Genomic DNA, 18,605 nt, shown 5'->3' on the forward strand with positions numbered 1-18,605 from the left:
ACGCAATAGCTGGCCCACCATCGTCTGCTCCTATGGATATCATAGACAGCCTCCCTCATCCAAGAGATATCATGTACAGTCTACACTATGAATCTGATCATAGTTTATCTCTCTGGACCATGAAAAGTCTGACATCCTTTAGACAACTGCAGGAAAAACATGTCGACACAGTGGCCCATCCCTCATAAAATCTCTAGAAATCTTCATGGACCACATGCAAAGAAATAAGCATACAAAATCATGGATATCAGGACATCTTCTGGTGATGCAAAACCTCCTCAATAATCAAACTCCTCACCCAAATGAGGAGACTCACTCTCCTGCTCTCCCCAATAGTGCCTACCGTAAGAGGCACCTAGGAATGAATCTTCAAAGAGTCTAAAGGCTACTGAACCAGCCTATCCTTGGGTACCTTGGGCTGATCCTGAGAAGCATTCGACTACTGATCCTCATGCTCTGTTTGTCTACCCAACTGCTTTGAAACAACCTTTCAATCCTGATCTGGTAACCTCTCTTCGGGAGATCTATCAGGTGGCTGCTCTACATCATCCAACCTCTATCTCACTATCCATCTATAAACAAGGATAGGCTGCACTTGTTCGTCTGCCTACCTGTCTTTGTCCCCGTCTCTATGTCTGCTCATCATTGCGTTGTTGTTGATCACTCTGTTGTTGCTGACTCTCAGCTTTCTGAGCTCTAACATGCTGTTAAGCAAGGCCTGCTACTTTGCAAAACTCTCGTGTGCTTGCAAGGGCCGTCCCCATTGTGCAGGTAGCTCTAGAAAAGCAATTTTCACAAGATATTTTGGGACCTGCCATCTACTCTCAAAAGAGACTAATGTAAACTCTTCATACCACGAACACAGAAAAATCAATTTGTCTTGAAACGTGAGAGGAGAACGACTGACGACTCTAAAGGCAAGCTCTTGTGATGAGAAAATAGCAATGAAAGCACCTTCGCCCAGCAAGATGGTGTCCTCCATCAGGCCTTCATCCATAGCAGCTAAACAACCTGTTAGCCTGTCACGAGGCTGTGGCAACCACTAACCTTTGTTGTTGGTTTCTTTCCCTTGATTTTTATTTGATTTTTGGGACCCTCTTTGTAACAGACTTGGACACTCCAAGTCAAGAATCAACCGCGACAGCACCAAATAACCACTTCAAAACAATTCACAGATCACAATAGATTTGCACTGGCCCGGCGGAGTTCCGTGCCTAGAGATATTGGCCCCAAAGACTGGCGCCCCTTTCGGCATTTCTTTTTGTATTAATCAATTATCAAAGTACAAGAGAGCGGTTAGGGTTTCACTCTCAGACTCTGCGTCCAGATGCCTTGAGAAGTGAGGCCCTCACCACTAATTTAAAGGTTACAAGGGATGCCCAAAAGCAGAGCCACTAAAGCTTTTAAAATAAAAAGCATCAGTTCTCTCTCTCTCTTAGAGTCTTTTTCTCTTTTTTTTTATAAAAAAAAAGCAAAATTCGTGTCACTCATCATTTTCTCAAAAAATAAAATAAATAAAAAAAATCAGCCTCCGCAATTTCCGGAAATTAGGGTTTTTGGCAAAACTTAGGGTTTGTAAGAATTTTAGGGTTTCTGGCAAAAATTAGGGTTTCTGTTGTCCGCCACATCATCACTTTGTGACATACCCCCCTCTTGAAAGCATTGTAATCGACCGCGATTACGCCTGCAAAACCGACAAAAGCCATAAACCGTCTTAGCAGACACTGACTATTAGTACCTACGTAATAGGAACACACATCTAGCACATGTACAAAATCGACAGTCACATCACACGACATCACAGGACATCACCAGACATCACAGGACATCACATGACATTCAACATTCATTCGGATCTTAGACCATGATTTATCGGCACATCTAGGTCCAATCGGGACCTCATCAATGTCCGATTGACTAACCCCTATTGCAACCATGTCTATTCAAGATCAATCAGACCAAAATGCTACAGTCATTTCGGCTATCAGTTCCTGCACTCACAAGAAGTCAAGAACAAATCAGTATCATAATCAGGAATTCCATTTCATAAAGTCATCTAGCAGAATATTGTCAGCTCTCAATATCCCTGAAGCTCAAAGAGACATCAGTGACTTTAGTATCAAAATCGAGGCATCTGTTGACAAAGGAGCGGAGTAACTCCCCTCTTGTGCATCCCACTGCACCATATCTTCGGCCAAGCTGAGTTTCTGGGTTCCGTTTGGAGTAGACTATGCTAAACCAAAACATCGAGGTAAAGTTTCACAATCCGAGGAGTATCTGCTAGGTCCTCCTCCTCCATCCACTTCGCATCAAATGCAGGAAAGTTCTTGAACTAAACCAAGAACCGCCTTCAGACTTTACCTTTCTTCGTATCGTTATGTGCCAAAATCTGTTCAGGAACAAGGATCTCCTCGTTTTCTTCCACTTCGGGTTGCTCATCAGGCTCCCCATCATCAAGCACATCACCCTTAACAGGTTTCAAGAGACTCATATGCAATGCATTGTGAATCCTCCAAGTATCTGGTAGTTTCAATCGGAAGGAGACATTATTTATCTTTTCAGTTATCTGGAAAGGTCCGTAGTATCACATACTAAGCTTTGGAAAAAGCCTCTCCTTTCCCTTTTTCTTTCTTAGGCGTGCCTTCTCAAAAGTAAGAGCACCCAATCATCCTCCTTCAATTTCAAGTCGCGACGATGGCGATCCGCTGCCTTTTTCTGTCGTTCTTGAGACTTCTGCAAAGTCTCGCGAACCTTGGCAAAAGCCGTATCCAAATCTCGCGAATATTCATCCGCTTCCAATATCTAATCTTTCGTGCTCAGGAAGGATGGAACCTTCGCAGCACTTTCAACAATCTCACATGGCGTCTTCCGAAGAGTGTATCGTGTTACTGTAGGCAAATTCCACCAAAGATAGGTTCTTTTTCCATTGAGTCTTCTGATCTGAGATACAAGACTTCAATAAATCTAAAATCACTGAATTGGCAATCTCAAATTGCCCGTCAGTCTGCAAGTGGAACGATGACGAGAACTGCAACTGCGTGCCAATGTTCTCCCAAATTGCCTTTCAAAACAAACTCATAAATCTGGGGTCTCTATCGGAGACAATCGTCTCAGACGTGCCATGTAATCGGAAAATCATCGTGATTGTTCTGTGTTCTCGAGAGATCAAAAATGAAATCCATTGCAATACTTTCCCAGGGGTGGGTGGGTATGGGTAAAGGCTGTAACAATCCCTGTGCCTTCTGGCATACCAAGCAACTGCGCACAAACTCTTCCACATCCTTTTTGAGTCTCGGCCCAAAGAAGTATCTCTCTTGCCCCTTCATGGTGGTAGCAATGCCGCGGTGACCCGTAAAAGGTGGATAGTGCCATTCAGTCATAACCTTATCCCTCAACGGCTGTGTAACGCACAACATAGTCTTTTTCATCAAGTAGCCTTCCCGAAGGGAGTATCCAGCTACTGTCTCCCCATCCCGTATCCGTATGAAAATATCTACAAAATTTGTATCTGTGGCATACTGATCAACCATATCCTCGAAGCTCCTATGATGTATCGCGGAAACAGCCAGAACCAACGGTTTCCGAGACAAAGCATCTGCCACCACATTCTTATGTCCCTACACATGGACAATCTGGAAGTGGAACTGTGACAAGATGTTCGCCCACCGCATCTGCTTTTCCGAAAGCTGCTTCTGTGAGAAGAAGTAGCGCGAACTCTGATGGTCTGTAAAGATAGTAAAATCCGCTCCGAGTAGGTAATGCCGCCACTGAGTAAGAGCGTGGATAACCGCCAAAAGCTCTTTCTCATAGATCTGTGCTGTCATCTCCGGCCTAGAGAACAAACGGCTCTCGTAAGCTATGACATGGCCTTCTTGCATCAAGACCGCACCCATACTACAACCACAAGCATCACAATATACTTCAAATAACTTCTGTAAGTCTGGCAAAGTCAAAATAGGTCCCGTAGTCAATTTCTCTTTCAGTTTCTGAAAGGCAGTCACCTTTGTGGGTCCCCACCAGAAAGGTACACAGAAAGTACTCCTTTCTGTGTCAAGGTATGCAAAGGGGAAGCAACCTCTGCAAACTTTCGTATGAACCGCCTGTAGTACGAACACAATCCCAAGAAGCTTCTAACTTCATGGACATTCCTCAAATCGGGCCAATCACAGATAGTCTCTATCTTGGCCGGGTCCATTTGCACTCCTGCAGCTGACACAATGTGTCCCAGAAAGTGTATCTCTGGTAGGAAAAATTCACTTTTCTTTGCATTAATCACTATCGTGTGATCTCGTAATGCCTGAAAGACTTGAAGCAGATGATCTCTGTGTTCTGCCTCATTCTTGGAGAAAACAATGATGTCGTCAAAGAAAGTGCCAACAAATAGCCTGTACTCTCGAAAAATCCTGTCCATCATCCGGTTAAATGTCGTAGGAGCATTGGTTAAGCCAAAAGGCATCACCAAAAACTCAAATAATCCAAAAGTCGTCCGAAAAGCTGTCTTGTAGACATCTCCTGGCGCTATCCTGATCTGATGATATCCACTCTTCAAGTCAATCCTGCTAAAGCACGAGGATCCTTGTAACCTGTCGAGTATATCATCGATCCTAGGAATCGGAAATCTGTTCTTGATGGTGATTTTGTTGAGAGTGCTATAATCGATGCACATTCTCCAAGATCCGTCTTTCTTCAAAAACCAACAACACTGGAGAGCAATACGGTGAAGTACTAGGCTGGACAAGACCCTTTTCCAAGAGGTCTTTCACTGGGTTCATAATCTTTTCATTCTATACTCGGCTCACACGATAAGGTGGCTGATTCGGTGGCGTCCTTCCAGGTATCAGATCAATGGTTTGATCTTCAGGCCCTCTGAAAAGCAATCGGCATGCGTGTGGAGAAAAATCTTTGCGTTCTTTTGATCAGGTCAAAACATATTCAACCTTTATCCAGCGTTCAGTTCTCTCCCAAAAGAATGATTAAGAAACTGAAGTTCATCAAGTACAATCTCTAAGCCCTTCATTTATCAAAGTCGCTTTCTCGGCCCGGTAGTCAACCACGTCGTAGTTCTTGTGGTACCAAGGGATCCTGAGTAGAACGTCACTCGCGTGCCCTGAACACCCCTGTCATTGCAAACAAAGCTTGCCAATGCTCGGTGTAATGGCAATATCCCATCCGGGTGCTAGTCAAACTACCTCCGCCTGTGGCGTCAGTCTGTCGGGCGTAATTCCAAATCGAGCCGTCAATTTCAAGTGAAAAGAAGTTGGCCTTGGCTCCTTCAAAAGAGCTTCCTGATCCTTCACTTTGCCCCAAAAGCGGCAAAGTTTGTACTTTCATCATTAGATTCGGTGCAGGTCCCACGCCATGTGGTACCAGTTCTGCTTTTCTATCTGCCTTTTCTGCCACATTCCTCAGCTGCTCTCGAACTCTCAGGCCTGTCGTCGTCTTTATCATTCTGTTCTTTCTTTGCCTTATTAGGGCACTTCGCGGAGATATGTCCCTGTTCCCCACATCCAAAGCACTTCCCCTCTCTGATGAAGCGAGCTCTCTCCTCTGGAGTAAGCTTGGGTCGTGCATCATTTTTCTCTGGGTTGCTCTTTTTCTTTCTACTTCATTCCCAGAAGTCTGTTCGGCTCGTTGTGACATGGCCTCATCTGTGGGGTAGGTCAGACTGCCAGAGTGAATGGCAAAGTCCCGCTTCGCATGACTCATCAACTCCTGAATAGAAGCTAACTTCTGTTCCAAGCAGCTTGGATCTCTGTAGGTAGACCCAAGGTAAACCGCTCAATCTGTTCTCTAAACGAGATCTTCTTGAATGAAGAGGCGGGTAGAAAAGAGCTCCAAAATCTTTCACAATAAGCATTGATTGTATCTTTCTTGGTCATCCGAAGATGGTTCCAAGCAACTCGTACATCTCGTTCATATTCTTGCGTCAACCAAGAAGAAATAAAAAGCTCCTTAAATTTCAGCCATTTAACTGGCGCACTCTTGTTAAAAGAAGCGTGGACCACCAAGTACGAGCATTCCCCTTAAGGTAAGAGGTAGCTCTCCGAATCTTGGAGTGCTCTGAATAGCGTCCTCCCACAAAAGCGATGTCAAACTGCTGTATAAAAGACAAAGCCTCCGAAGCATCTGAGTATCCTGAAAAGTATCAAACTCGATCGAGTGGCAATCTTCCTTAAACTCTCGGACTTTCTTGCTTTTATCTTCGAGAAAGTCATACCGGTTGGCTTTGTAAAAATTCTTCTTGTTCGCATAAAACTTTCCGTCATCGGAATCTGAGCTGTCTGTAGACCATAGTTACCCGGAACGCGGAACGGGAATGGCAACGGGATCCCCGCGGAACGGGGGAACGGCTAGGGGTCCGAAACGGGAACGTCGCGGAACGGGAGGTATAAAAAACACCCAAATAGTGCAATTTTTAGCTTCTTGTGTTTAAATACAAGGAGTATTAGAGTGCTTTCACTCTAATACTCACAAAAAACTCGTTTTGAAGACCATTCAACCTTGCTATGACTAGATGATGAGAGAGAGAGAGAGAGAGAGAGAGAGAGAGAGAGAGAGAGTGAGATGGAGAGGGAGAGATTTGAGAGAGTGGAAGGGAGAGGAAGAGAGCTTGAAGGCTTGAAGCCTTGAGCCTTGAGAGAGTGAGTCTTGAGAGGGAGAGATCTTGAGAGTTAGAGGGAGAGAGCTTGAGCCTTGAGGATTAGCTTGTGAAGAGAAAGGGGGAGGGGGGTGCATTTTATGAGTCCTTGAGGCCTTGCACACTTTCAAAAGAAGCCCAAACATTTGCTTCAATTTTTTCAATTTTTGCCAAATTTGTTTGTAGCCATTGGCTGTTCCAGGGGCATTCCGGAACGGTCCGGGGGCGTTCCGGAACGGTCAGACATTCCGGGACGTTCCGGAACGTTCGGGAAGGGAACTGCCCCCCGGAACGCCGGAACGGGGGCTAGGGGGCGTTCCCCGGTAACTATGCTGTAGACGAGTCCTCAGTAGAACTGTCAGTCTCTGGGCGAGATGTAGCCTTCTTCTTGTCCTTTCCGAAGCTTTTTTTCTTGCTTCGCTTTTTACCTTTTCTGTCTTCTTCGCTCGAATCTGAAGAGCTAGAAGAACTATCAGAAGAAGAAGAAGAAGAACTAGGTACTCCTTCAAACTTGACACGCTTCTTCTGTTTCTTTGCCTTGTCAAAAGTGGACCGATGACCCAAATATCCCGGGAAGTCAGTGCCTTTCTTCTACTATTTGTCGTGCTTTTTGCCTTTCTTTTGCACGTCGAAAAGCTGAGCAATCCATGCATCGACCACGTTCTCCAGTTCCTTCTCCGTATATTTCTTGGAGGCAGAAGATTTCTTGAGAGCGGGTTTCGGGAGTGGTGTTGTGGTTCTCTGCCACTCCATCTGTACCTCTTGCAAAGAGGTTTGATTCATATATTTTGCCATCTTCGGGTCCTTGGCAAAATTGAGCATCATCTTTGTTGCATCATCAATCAATTTTCGACGCTCCATCTCTCTTTGCTCCGCCTGAGTAGGCCGAGGCGGACCATACTCTCTGTCTAAATCTTCGTTGTGATCCCAGTCCGCATCTCCAGATGCAGAGGGAGTCGACTGATCATTGCTTGAAGCCATAGGTGCCGCGGAAAAAAATTCGGGGATCGGATTTCTCGTAGAAGAGAAATCGGTCGTGCTCTGATACCACTGTAACAGACTTGGACACTCCAAGTCAAGAATCAACCGCGACAGCACCAAATAACCACTTCAAAACAATTCACAGATCACAATAGATTTGCACTGGCCCGGCGGAGTTCCGTGCCTAGAGATATTGGCCCCAAAGATTGGCACCCCTTTCGGTATTTCTTTACCCCTTTCGGTATTTCTTTTTGTATTAATCAATTATCAAAGTACAAGAGAGCGGTTAGGGTTTCACTCTCAGACTGTGCGTCCAGATGCCCTGAGAAGTGAGGCCCTCATCACTAATTTAAAGGTTACAAGGGATGCCCAAAAGCAGAGCCCCAAAAGCTTCAGTTCTCTCTCTCTCTCTTAGAGAGTCTTTTTCTCTTTTTATTATTAAAAAAAAGCAAAATTTGCGTCGCTCATCATTTTCCACCCAAAAAAAAAAAAGCCTCTGCGATTTCCGAAAATTAGGGTTTTTGGCAAAAATTAGGGTTTGCAGGAATTTTAGGGTTTCTGCTGTACGCCACGTCATCACTTTGTGACACTCTTTTTGACGTCACAAATGCTCGGACATTGTATGGCATGCGAAACGGCCGACAACCGAGAGTTTCACCCATAGCAATGAAGGGCAAGTCGCCACGAGATGGTCGGGCCAGTTGGCACTGAAATCCGAGCAGTAAAAGGGTGGCTAGGCTCAGTACAAAGTCATTTGGGCCCCAGGCGACAATTATAAGTTGGTGGGTACTAGGAAATTAAACCAAAAGGAGTAAAGTGGACACATGGCAGTAGGAGAGCAACCTATAGGCCACACACTCTCGAGAAGCCTCATTCATGAGGAGGCGCCCATTTTTGAGGGGGGGGCTGAATTTTGGAGCTCCTAAGTGACTACAGTGTGTGTGTGAGAGTAGAGGGTGCAGGTGATCACAGCTTTAAAGGAAAGCTTGACTTCTCCCTTGTCTCATGTAGCGCGATAATTTGCTCTCGCGCATGACTCTCTCCCCTTTGCACATATGGTAATGCCCCACTAGTTGGGCTTCTCAGTTGATTATGTACAATTCTGGGGGTTTTATGCGCATTTGCCAAGGCAAGGGCCTTCTGTACAGGAACCGAATTAGTTAATTGCTAATCCCCCATAGGAATGCACAGTTCCATCGTGAAGGATTACAAAACGGAGAGTTTTCTCGCGTGAAACTCGTCCAATTCAAAGGGGAACTTCCGAGAGCACCTGAGACACGCGTAGGCGTGTTCGCTCCGCTCAAAACGATCCAAAACAGAAAATTACAGCCTGTTGTGTTTTTTTGCAGGTTTAAAATTTTGCAAGAAATCACTAGGGAAGCCTCCTTGGGAATCGGGATGCGTGTACAGGGTTTTGGGCACCCGACAGTAACAAAACAATAGAATTACAGCACGCTGAAATTGACCTGCAGCTCACCAAAAAGTTTCCAAAAAGCAAGGGAAAGTGTCTTTGACGTCTACTTTTGACCTTTAGGAATTTTGCGCCATTATGCTGTTATGCTGGTAAAATTGGGTCAAAAACATGCAATTACAGCCATGGACAGGTTTGGACAGCTTGGTGAGAGTTAGATGAAATCATACAGATTATCCATTTTCAATAAGAATAAAGAAATACCGAAAGTGGCGCCAATCTTTGGGGCCTACAGGGTGTCGTTGTCTGCTTGGAAGCACTCTAGCTCCAGGCCGTGTTTTGTTTTAAGTGTAATTTCTAGTCACAGGTTTATTCGCAAAGTTTCTCTGTGTCGTAAAGTTCAAGTGTAAAGATTGGGTGAGAGCCAAAGTCTACCACCCCACAGGCCCGTTTCATGGTTCCGTTGCCAGGACAGAATCATTTTTTCCTTAAAGAGTAAGCCTTGGTTCGTTTTTGGCGAAGACACAGAGCACAGGAACTTGGAAGTACACTATGACTGACACCATGGGAAGAGGTTTTCTCTTCACAAGACAGACATGTTGTTTCTCCTCCAGTGTTCGAGGTTCGCGAGAGTTCACGGCCACCCCTACATGTACTTTTTGTTGATGTGAATGCTCCACAAGGTCAAGAGTTTATGACTCGGCAACTAGAAGAGGATGCATTCAAGACACAGTTGGTTGCTGCTGTGAATGTGTTTTCTCGGTTGGTGCGAAAACCTAGGTTTATGGAATTTCTGCAAGCGCCACCAGTATCACAGCAGACATGGCAACTTTCTCATGCAAAAGAGCCAATTGAGGCTCAAGCCCAAGTCCCTTGTGCGTCTCAGTAGGGCAGGGAGCACTCGCATGTTGCGGAGTCAATTGGGGCTCCAAGACAAATTCCTTATGTCCACAAACAAGTGGTTAGGATACCTATTCCACAGGCTTTACTAGTTTAGCCAACCACCTTTCAGAGTCCACATGTTGCATTAATGGACAGGGAACCAGTTTCTAGGCTATGCAACAGGTTCTTCCACCACCCCACGGTACATCGTGGGTATTTCGGGGGTGAATCTGTGTTTCAAAGCATAGCTGGTTATGCGCCTGGAAACCAACAATATATGCCAGGAATAGTCTTTGTGGGTATGCGAGGCATGATGCCGAACCCCATGTATGGTAATATTGGCATGCAGCAAGGGTTTCAGTGCAATCAAGGCCAGTTTGGGGTGCCACAAGGCAATTTTGGCATGGCTGATTTTTCTGACCAGCAGGCACATATGGCACCAATGACTCAAATGTCAATGGTCAAGGCGCGCCGATGATCTCTATTACACTGCCCATGTTGCAAACGCTTCCCTGTGATAATTTGGGAGCATTGGAAAAGCCAAAACCATACAAAGAAGGTGGTGCATTTGTGAAGTTTGATACTAAGACGAAGGCTCTCACTTTCCTCCAACAGTTTGATAGTGCCTATGCAGGGGGGGATTTTACAGAAGCCTCCAAGGTCGGGAAAGCTGCCACTTTCTTGACATAGCAGCCACGATACGGGATGGGACGTCTAATACTTCATGTACAATACGTGTACTAGACGTATTTTTGAGTATCAAAAATAACATACGTCAACTTTTTTAGATATGATACTTTAATAATAAAAACAAATGAAGCGCTTATGCACCTTTTCAAATGACTCTTCAATGCTTAATCATAGCATACATAAACAAGCACCATGAAGCTCTAAAGCATACAGGATCAGCTAGCAAAAGACATTAGAATAGAATACGTTTTGAGTAAAAAAACGCTAGAATAGAAAACGGTATGAGACGTACTGTATGCTTCAATACGGCACGTCCCATATTCTAAATAAAATACGCGTATTATAGCTACTATGTTTCTTGAAAGGTAATGCTCGTGCATGGTGGACGACACTGTATCCACCACATGGGTTTACTTCAAGCAAATGTTTACATCTGCGTGGCTGTCAAACGAATTTGAAGCCGATGTCATGACATATTGGCGCCAACGCACTGCCGCTACTTGCAAGAGCCTAGAGGAGTACAATCGGAGGTTCTGCTAAGCGTTGCTCTTAGTAACCTCCTACAGGTTTGTGCCATTGACAGAGCACATTAAGAAGTATTGTTGTGGGCTGCCTAAAGGGCTTCGAAACTATCGTACAAAGAACATAATGGCTACCCTTACTCAAATTATGGAAGTTGCCAACATTGGTCATGCCTTGTTGAAGGGAAAGGACAATGGATTTCAAGGCAACGTGAAAGGGGGTCAACAAAAGAAAAATTCAGCAAAGAAGCCCTTGGCAAAAACAGCTCTTGAAGCGTCACAGGGGTCATAAAAGGCAAACAAAGGCAAGGACTCAGTCGAGACGTCTGCTGGACAGGCAAAGAAACTAAAAAGGAAGCTTTTTGTGCGAAAATCGTTAAGAGAATAAGGCTTTAATGGCTGAGAACAAATGCTTTATATGCGAGCGGCGGGCCCGGTCATTTTGCTACATATTGTCCACACAGAAAGAGGCCAACTGACCTAGAGGACAAAGAGGACAAGAAAGGGAAAAGGCCCAAACCCACGGCCGACTAAGTGTCAAATATGGTGGGTGATAGGCAAAACTCAGATGCCGGTGAGTTATGCAGACCGTGGGGTAAAGTCAGAGACCAGACAACACTTATCTTCTTTGATCTAGGTGCTAAAGCAAACTTTATCTCAACAGAGTTGGGCATCAAAGCTGAAGAGATGGGGTACACAGCACAGGCAGGGTTGGCATGTCCTGGCCACTCAGAGTGTGTTACTCCTATCATTAGAAAGCTGCGTCTGTGTATTCAGTAATATGTAGACACAGAGGAATATATCATGCCACTGGAAGGGTGCGATGCGCTGTTGGGAGATTTTTGCGAGAGTTTAGTGACTTTTTTCTGACTCATTACCGTCTCAGTTGCCGTCGGAGAGGCTTGAGGATCATGCGATAGATTTGGTGTCAGGTTGTAGCCCACCAAATAGGCCTCCCTACAAGGTTAGTGCGGCCCAGTAGAAAGAGATTATGGGCCAAGTAGAGGAGTTGTTAGAATAAGGGCTGATTTAACCCAATTCTTCACCCTTTTGCTCCCCAGTGCTTCTAGTGCAAAAGAAGGATGGCTCTTGGCGCATGTGTATTGACTATCGTGCATTAAATAAGAATACCACCAAGAACAAGTTTGCTATTCTAAGGATGGATGATATTCTTGACCATTTAGAGGGTGATGCAATGCTCAACAAGATAGACGTTAAGAGTGGGTACCATCAGATTTGTATCAGGCTAGAGGATGTGCGTAAGACTACGTTTAGGACAACCTTTGGTCTTTACAAGTTTCTAGTGATGCCATTTGGTCTTACAAATGCTCTTGCTACGTTCAATAGGATGGTGGACCGGATTTTCCGCCCACATCAAAAGTTTGTTGGTACATTCTTTGATGACATGATAGTCCATTCAAAGAATGAAGAGGAGCATAGGCGTCACTTGACCATTGTGTTCAAAGAGCTACGCAGTCACACGTTGCTTGTCAATCCTAAGAAAAGTGAATTCTTCTTGGAAGAGATCCACTTTCTTGGCTATACAGTGTCAGAGGATGGTGTCCGAATAGATCCTGCCAAGGTTGAAGCAATCAAGACATGGCCAAACTTGAAGACTGTGTACAATGTGTAACAGACTTGGACACTCCAAGTCAAGAATCTACCGCGACAGCACAAATAACCACTTCAAAACAGTTCACAATTCACAATTGATCCGACGGAGTTCCATGCCTAGAGTTATTGGCCCCAAAGACTGACGCCCCTTTCGGTATTTCTTTTTGTATTAATCTGAGTTCAAAGTACAAGAGTGCGGGCAGGCGCTCACACTCAGACTCTGCGTAGGTACTAACAGTCAGTGTCTGCTAAGATAATTTATGGCTTCTGTTTGTTTTGCAGGTGTAATCGAGGGCGATTACAATGCTTTCAAGAGGGGGGTATGTCACAAACTAGTGACGTGGCTGCCCCAGTGCACACACACACACCCCTAGCTCACACATTTGGCGGGTTGGATTGCTACAGACTGGCATGATGACGTGGCTGCCTGTACGGCAGGGCCGGAAATCATGACAGGAATCACGCCGAAAATCACGAAGGATGACGTGGCAGGGCTATACGGACGCCAATGCTTTTCATGGCGAAATTTACAGCAGTTGTACGAACAGTTTGCTCTACACAAACCAGCAGCAAAAAGCAAGAGAAAAAGCCTACACAAATTGTTGAGAGAGAAAGCTTTGAATAGTTGCTTTATTTTGTGCCAAGCATGGCTTGAGAGAGAAAAGGGAAAGTTCCTACTTTATTTTAAAAGGGCTTTTGATTTTCAGTTTTTGCATCCCATGTAACCTTTGAATAAGTGGACTCGCCTCTCACAACTCAGAGCATATGGACGCAGAGTCTGAGTGTGACACCTGCTCGCACTCTTGTACTTTGAACTCAGATTAATACAAAAAGAAATACCGAAAGGGGCGCCAGTCTTTGGGGCCAATAACTCTAGGCGCAGAACTCCGCAAGGCCAGTGTCAAATCAATTGTGAACTGTGAACTGTGAACTGTTTTGAAGTGGTTATTTGTGCTGTCGTGGTAGATTCTTGACTTGGAGTGTCCAAGTCTGTTACACGATGTCCGTAGGTTCGTACTAGAGAAGGTTTATCAAGAACTTTGCCGAGATTGCTTCACCCCTACATGCTCTACAAAAGAAAGAGGTCACGTTCAAGTGGACACAAAAAGAGATTTCAGCTTTTGATCTCTTAAAGGAAAAGATGACTTCAAGGAACAATATGCTACTAATGAAAGTTTTGCAAGGATCTTTGAGCAGTTGCAAGATGGGCAACGGCATGAGCACTACCTCCTCAAGGATGGTTTTATGATGATGCATGGCAGACTATGTGTCACTAGGTCATTGCGACGTAAAGTTATGGTAGAAAGCCATGTCCCACCGTATGCAAGGCATCGTGGTATAGATGCGAGAAGTCGAGACATTCTTTTATTGGCCTACTTTGAGGAGAGATGAGGATGCCTTTGTGCGAGCATGCGTGAATTGCCAAAAGGTCAAGTTTGATAGGCAAAAGGCACCAGGGTTGTTACAACCACAAAGTAGTGCTATGGATTTTATTTGGGAATGCTGGTATATAAAACATTATTTGCAGATTCTGCAAACAGGCCCATTTTATCCCTATCAGGAAGAAGATAAAATCTAATCAAATGGCACGAATGTTCATGTACAACGTGTTTAAGTACCATGGTATGCCACAATCTATTGTCAGTGATCGTGATCCTCGTATGATGAGCCTGTTTTGGAGAGGCTTATTTGAAAACATGGGCACCACGCTCAAGTTTTCCTCCTCATTTCATCCACAAACTGATGGACAGTCATAAGAGGCTAAGTCTACTGTCTTACATCTGCTGAAATGTAATGTGTCAGATAATAAGGGCAAGAGGGAACAATATCTACCCATGCTTAAGTATGCATACAACAATACAGTGCATTCGTCTACAGGCAAGGCACCTTTTGAAATTGTTGAGGGTGGTAAAAAGGTTCCTCCCATTTTGCACACAAAGGACAAGATTTTTGAAGCAGATCGATATGTTGAGAACATGGATGAAATGTATACGAAAATCAAGCTTGCCTTAATGAAGACTCGGGCAAAGTAGAAAAGGGCTATTGATCGTCACCAATGTGAACTATTGTTTTCACCTAGTAATTGGATACTTTTACGGTTTGAAAAGGCAAGGTTAAAGAAGATGAAGGGCAAGGAACGGGTGTTTCCTAAGCTCAGCATGCATTAGTACAGACCTTTTCAAGTACTTGACAAGATCAACCATGCTGCTTACAAGCTGAAATTGCCTGACACTTGGAAGATTCGTAATGCGTTTCACGTGAGTCTTCTAAGACCCTTCGTGGATGATGTGTCAGAAGATATGCCAGATGAGGATCAACCAGAAGTTGAGGAACTTAATGATCTTGGCACCTGAGCAGATTTTGGTACATAAGGAAAGAAAAGTTAAGGGAAAACTTGCACGACGGTATTTGGTGAAATTCAAGCACTATCCACCTATGGATACAAAGAAGATGGAAGAGAACGAATTGCTAGAGTCACCAAATGTATTGCAGCTCTACCTTGAGGTCTTTGGGTTACAACCTACGTATGCCCCAACTCAACGTGTTCAAAAAAGGGGTAATGATGGAGCTAGCACATCAAATGTACATACAAATTCAGTGCAATAGAAGTGTACACTGCTCTACAAATGCTAAACGTATAACGCTCACTTCTACCATAGATAGAAATGGCAAAAGTTTCATTAAGTCATTTGTATCTATGTTTCATGACCTATCCTGCAAACATGTGATGATAAAAGAGTGCTGATCACACTAAATTATCTATGGCATGTATATATGGCATGCCATTGAGGACGTTTGCGATTTCAAGATATGTCACGACCCACGAGGCTATGGCAACCACTAACCTTAGTTGTTGTGGCACCTCTGTCACGGATGTAGCTTCCTAATCTAGTGCAAACATTCACTGAGTCATTTCGCTTAAAAGTTAATTGTAATTAATTCTAGAGTATTCCTTATTTTTACACGTAGATGGCCATTGGTTTGGTTATCATCTTGTTTGGAAATTAGAGCATATCCTCAAAAAATGTATTACAAAGCACAAAAATGGTCATTCCCTATAACTAATGCTTGTGTGGACAAGAGGAGCTAGGCTAGCAAGGGGATGAGATAGGAGAAAATTTTAGACCTGGAAGGATAAACGCCCATGCAAGTGGTCACAAAAGATGTGTTACATTCTTTCCTTTATAGTGAAAACCCACTTTGTAGATGAAAACAGTCCGATTCTACTATCTCGGTGGAAATGTGTGTGTGTGTGTGTGTGTGTGTGTGTGTGAGAGAGAGAGAGAGAGAGAGAGAGAGAGGGGGGGGGAGGGGAAGGGAGGAAAGGTAAAGTCTTCCTTTGAAACCTTCAATTTTCATTTAAATTTGAAAAGAGGAAACTAGTGATAAGATCATGAGGCCTACCATTAGATCTATGCATGGAACAAAGAAGGCACAAAAAAGAAAAGTTTACGAGCTCAATATGAGTGCCTCTCTTAAGAGCAAAAAAAGTTGGGGAATGCTGACAACAAGCTATAATACTACACTACATATGGCATTCTACGTCCAAGTTTTAGAAAACAAAAGAGGCTTTTTCTAATGTGTGTTTCAAAACAATAATGTGAGTAGATATCACTTTACTACTACTCTACTTGACTTGTAGACCAAAAAGATGTGATTAGTAGAGGTACAAAGACTACTCACCCTAAATATGTGAGCTTTGCATGTTGGGCTCAAGAACCCTCATCAATACTACATCATGCTAGTATTGCAATGACCCATCATTGTGAGATGTCAATAGCCCTAGACTCACCCCTATGGATATTATGATTTGACACACCAACCTAGATCTATCTCAAGTTCCTTGTTTGGTAGGCTGCAAGAGTTCATACACTCACACTTCTTGCACCGCATCTTTTATCAATAGTTTTGTAGTCATGGACTACTAGCTACGATTTTATGGTACCTTCTTGGTTTCTTCTACGCCAATCTCAAATCAAACCCTCATGCAATTGTGGACAACTCTCTCTCTCTCTCTCTCTCTCTCTCTCTCTCTCTCTCTCGTGCATATGTGCATGTGCATGCACATTGCTAGCTATTTGAGTGTGGTTGCTTGCTCTGACATTTTTTTCCACTCCAAACACTTCTACAAAAAAGTGTACAGGCAAGTTTGAGTGAGATTGCCTCAAATAGGTGCCAGGCAAGTTTGGCCATTTTGCTCATTCCCAAAATCAGCTTCATGTTGTCGTACAATTAGCTATCAAAACAAATAGTTCTGATTAGTAAGTCTTTTAGACTCATGGAGCTTAATGACTTGCAATCACACACTCCCAACACACAACCAAGGTCAATCTACTAATTAAAGATGCTCGATGACCTTTATTTCTCTGCAAAGACTCCATATCCAAAGGATTTAAAGTGTCGATTGCATGTTATTCTAAAAGGAAGTGACCCTATGTGAGGACTCAAATTACAACGCGTTTGATGTGCTCAATTAAATAGTATTGTGGTAGGTGTTATCCAATATTGTATCCACCATGTAGAGACAAGAGAAGGCACGCTTGCTTGAAGGCAATTAGGACGAAGCGTCTCTTGGCACCCACAAGTGAAATCCTTAAACACAAAATCCTAGTAGTCCAAATGAGCAGCACCAACCTAGTGAGCTTGTTGATGCCATTGGTCAATGAAAGTAGGTGTAAGGAGGAAGCACATGTGGTGGGAAAACCCAAGGTGGCCTCACATGGCTGCAACTTACCGCTAGCTCTCATTCAAATTCACATCAAGCCCTACATGCAACCCCATTTTCTATTTATACAGTAAGCATCCCGCTCATCTCCATGCATGAAAGTTTATCTATTGTAGTAGTATTTTTTATTCTTTTTTGAGCAAATAACATGCAACCATGATGGAAAAACCATCTTCCACAAGCAAACCAATTGGATCTTCCACACCATATTTCATACTTGGAGTAAAGGTATACAACCATGGCTAGACAACATTGGTGATATTCTAGCATCATCATTAGTTGTAGCTAACCATTAGAATAGTAGCCAAGACAATTGCAAGGATTGATTCAAATGGAAGGATTTCAATCTGTTTTAGAACAATCTAGAAGAGACCAATGACTCACAATGGCATACATGACTATGAGGATAAGAAGCAAGGAAAAATCAGCTTAGCAAGGCATGGACTCTCTGGGAATTGCCTCAACTTAGCAAGGCATGGACACTCTGGGAATTGCCTCTCCCCCACAAGCTCACCTTTATTATTTAGCTTTTGAAATGCTTGATCCAGGCTAGAAAACCAGCAATTTCATTGTTGCCAATCAACAGCTAACATGCATTAGAGATTCATGCAAATCCTTAAAAGTGTGTGATAATGGGATGTATAGCTAGTTTTCCCTTTCAACCCACTACATCACCCAAGTTGAATACTCCCCTCACATGGAGTTGAAGCTCAAATAAAGACAGCTTGCTGGAAGAGGAGTATATTCTTTAAGAGATGCACTATGGCTGCCACATTGAGGTTCCTTGGTCCAACAACAGCAGTTCCAAAACCTGTGACGGTGTTGGGCAAGGCCTCATGAGCAAGAAGCTACAAGATTTGCTCAAAAAAGGTAGCAGATGGCTTTCCAATATGCAAGGCTATCCATAAACTTACAAGAGTATCCCTCAATTGCCGATCCATCCTCTCCTTCATCTAAAGTGAATAGCATAATTTTCAAGTATTTCATCTTTGAGGCATCATAAACACTTGGGAAGATGCAAGAGAATGTTCATATTGGAAACTTTGATAAGTATTTGCTACAAAATGCTTCTAGCTATACACAAAGCTCCCACCTTTCTCAATCTAGTCAATATGTCTTCAAGATTCCAATTCCATAGGCAAA

This window comes from Adiantum capillus-veneris, chromosome 4 (genome assembly GCF_014529385.1).
Source record: "Adiantum capillus-veneris isolate H3 chromosome 4, ASM1452938v2, whole genome shotgun sequence".
Lineage (NCBI taxonomy): Eukaryota > Viridiplantae > Streptophyta > Polypodiopsida > Polypodiales > Pteridaceae > Adiantum > Adiantum capillus-veneris.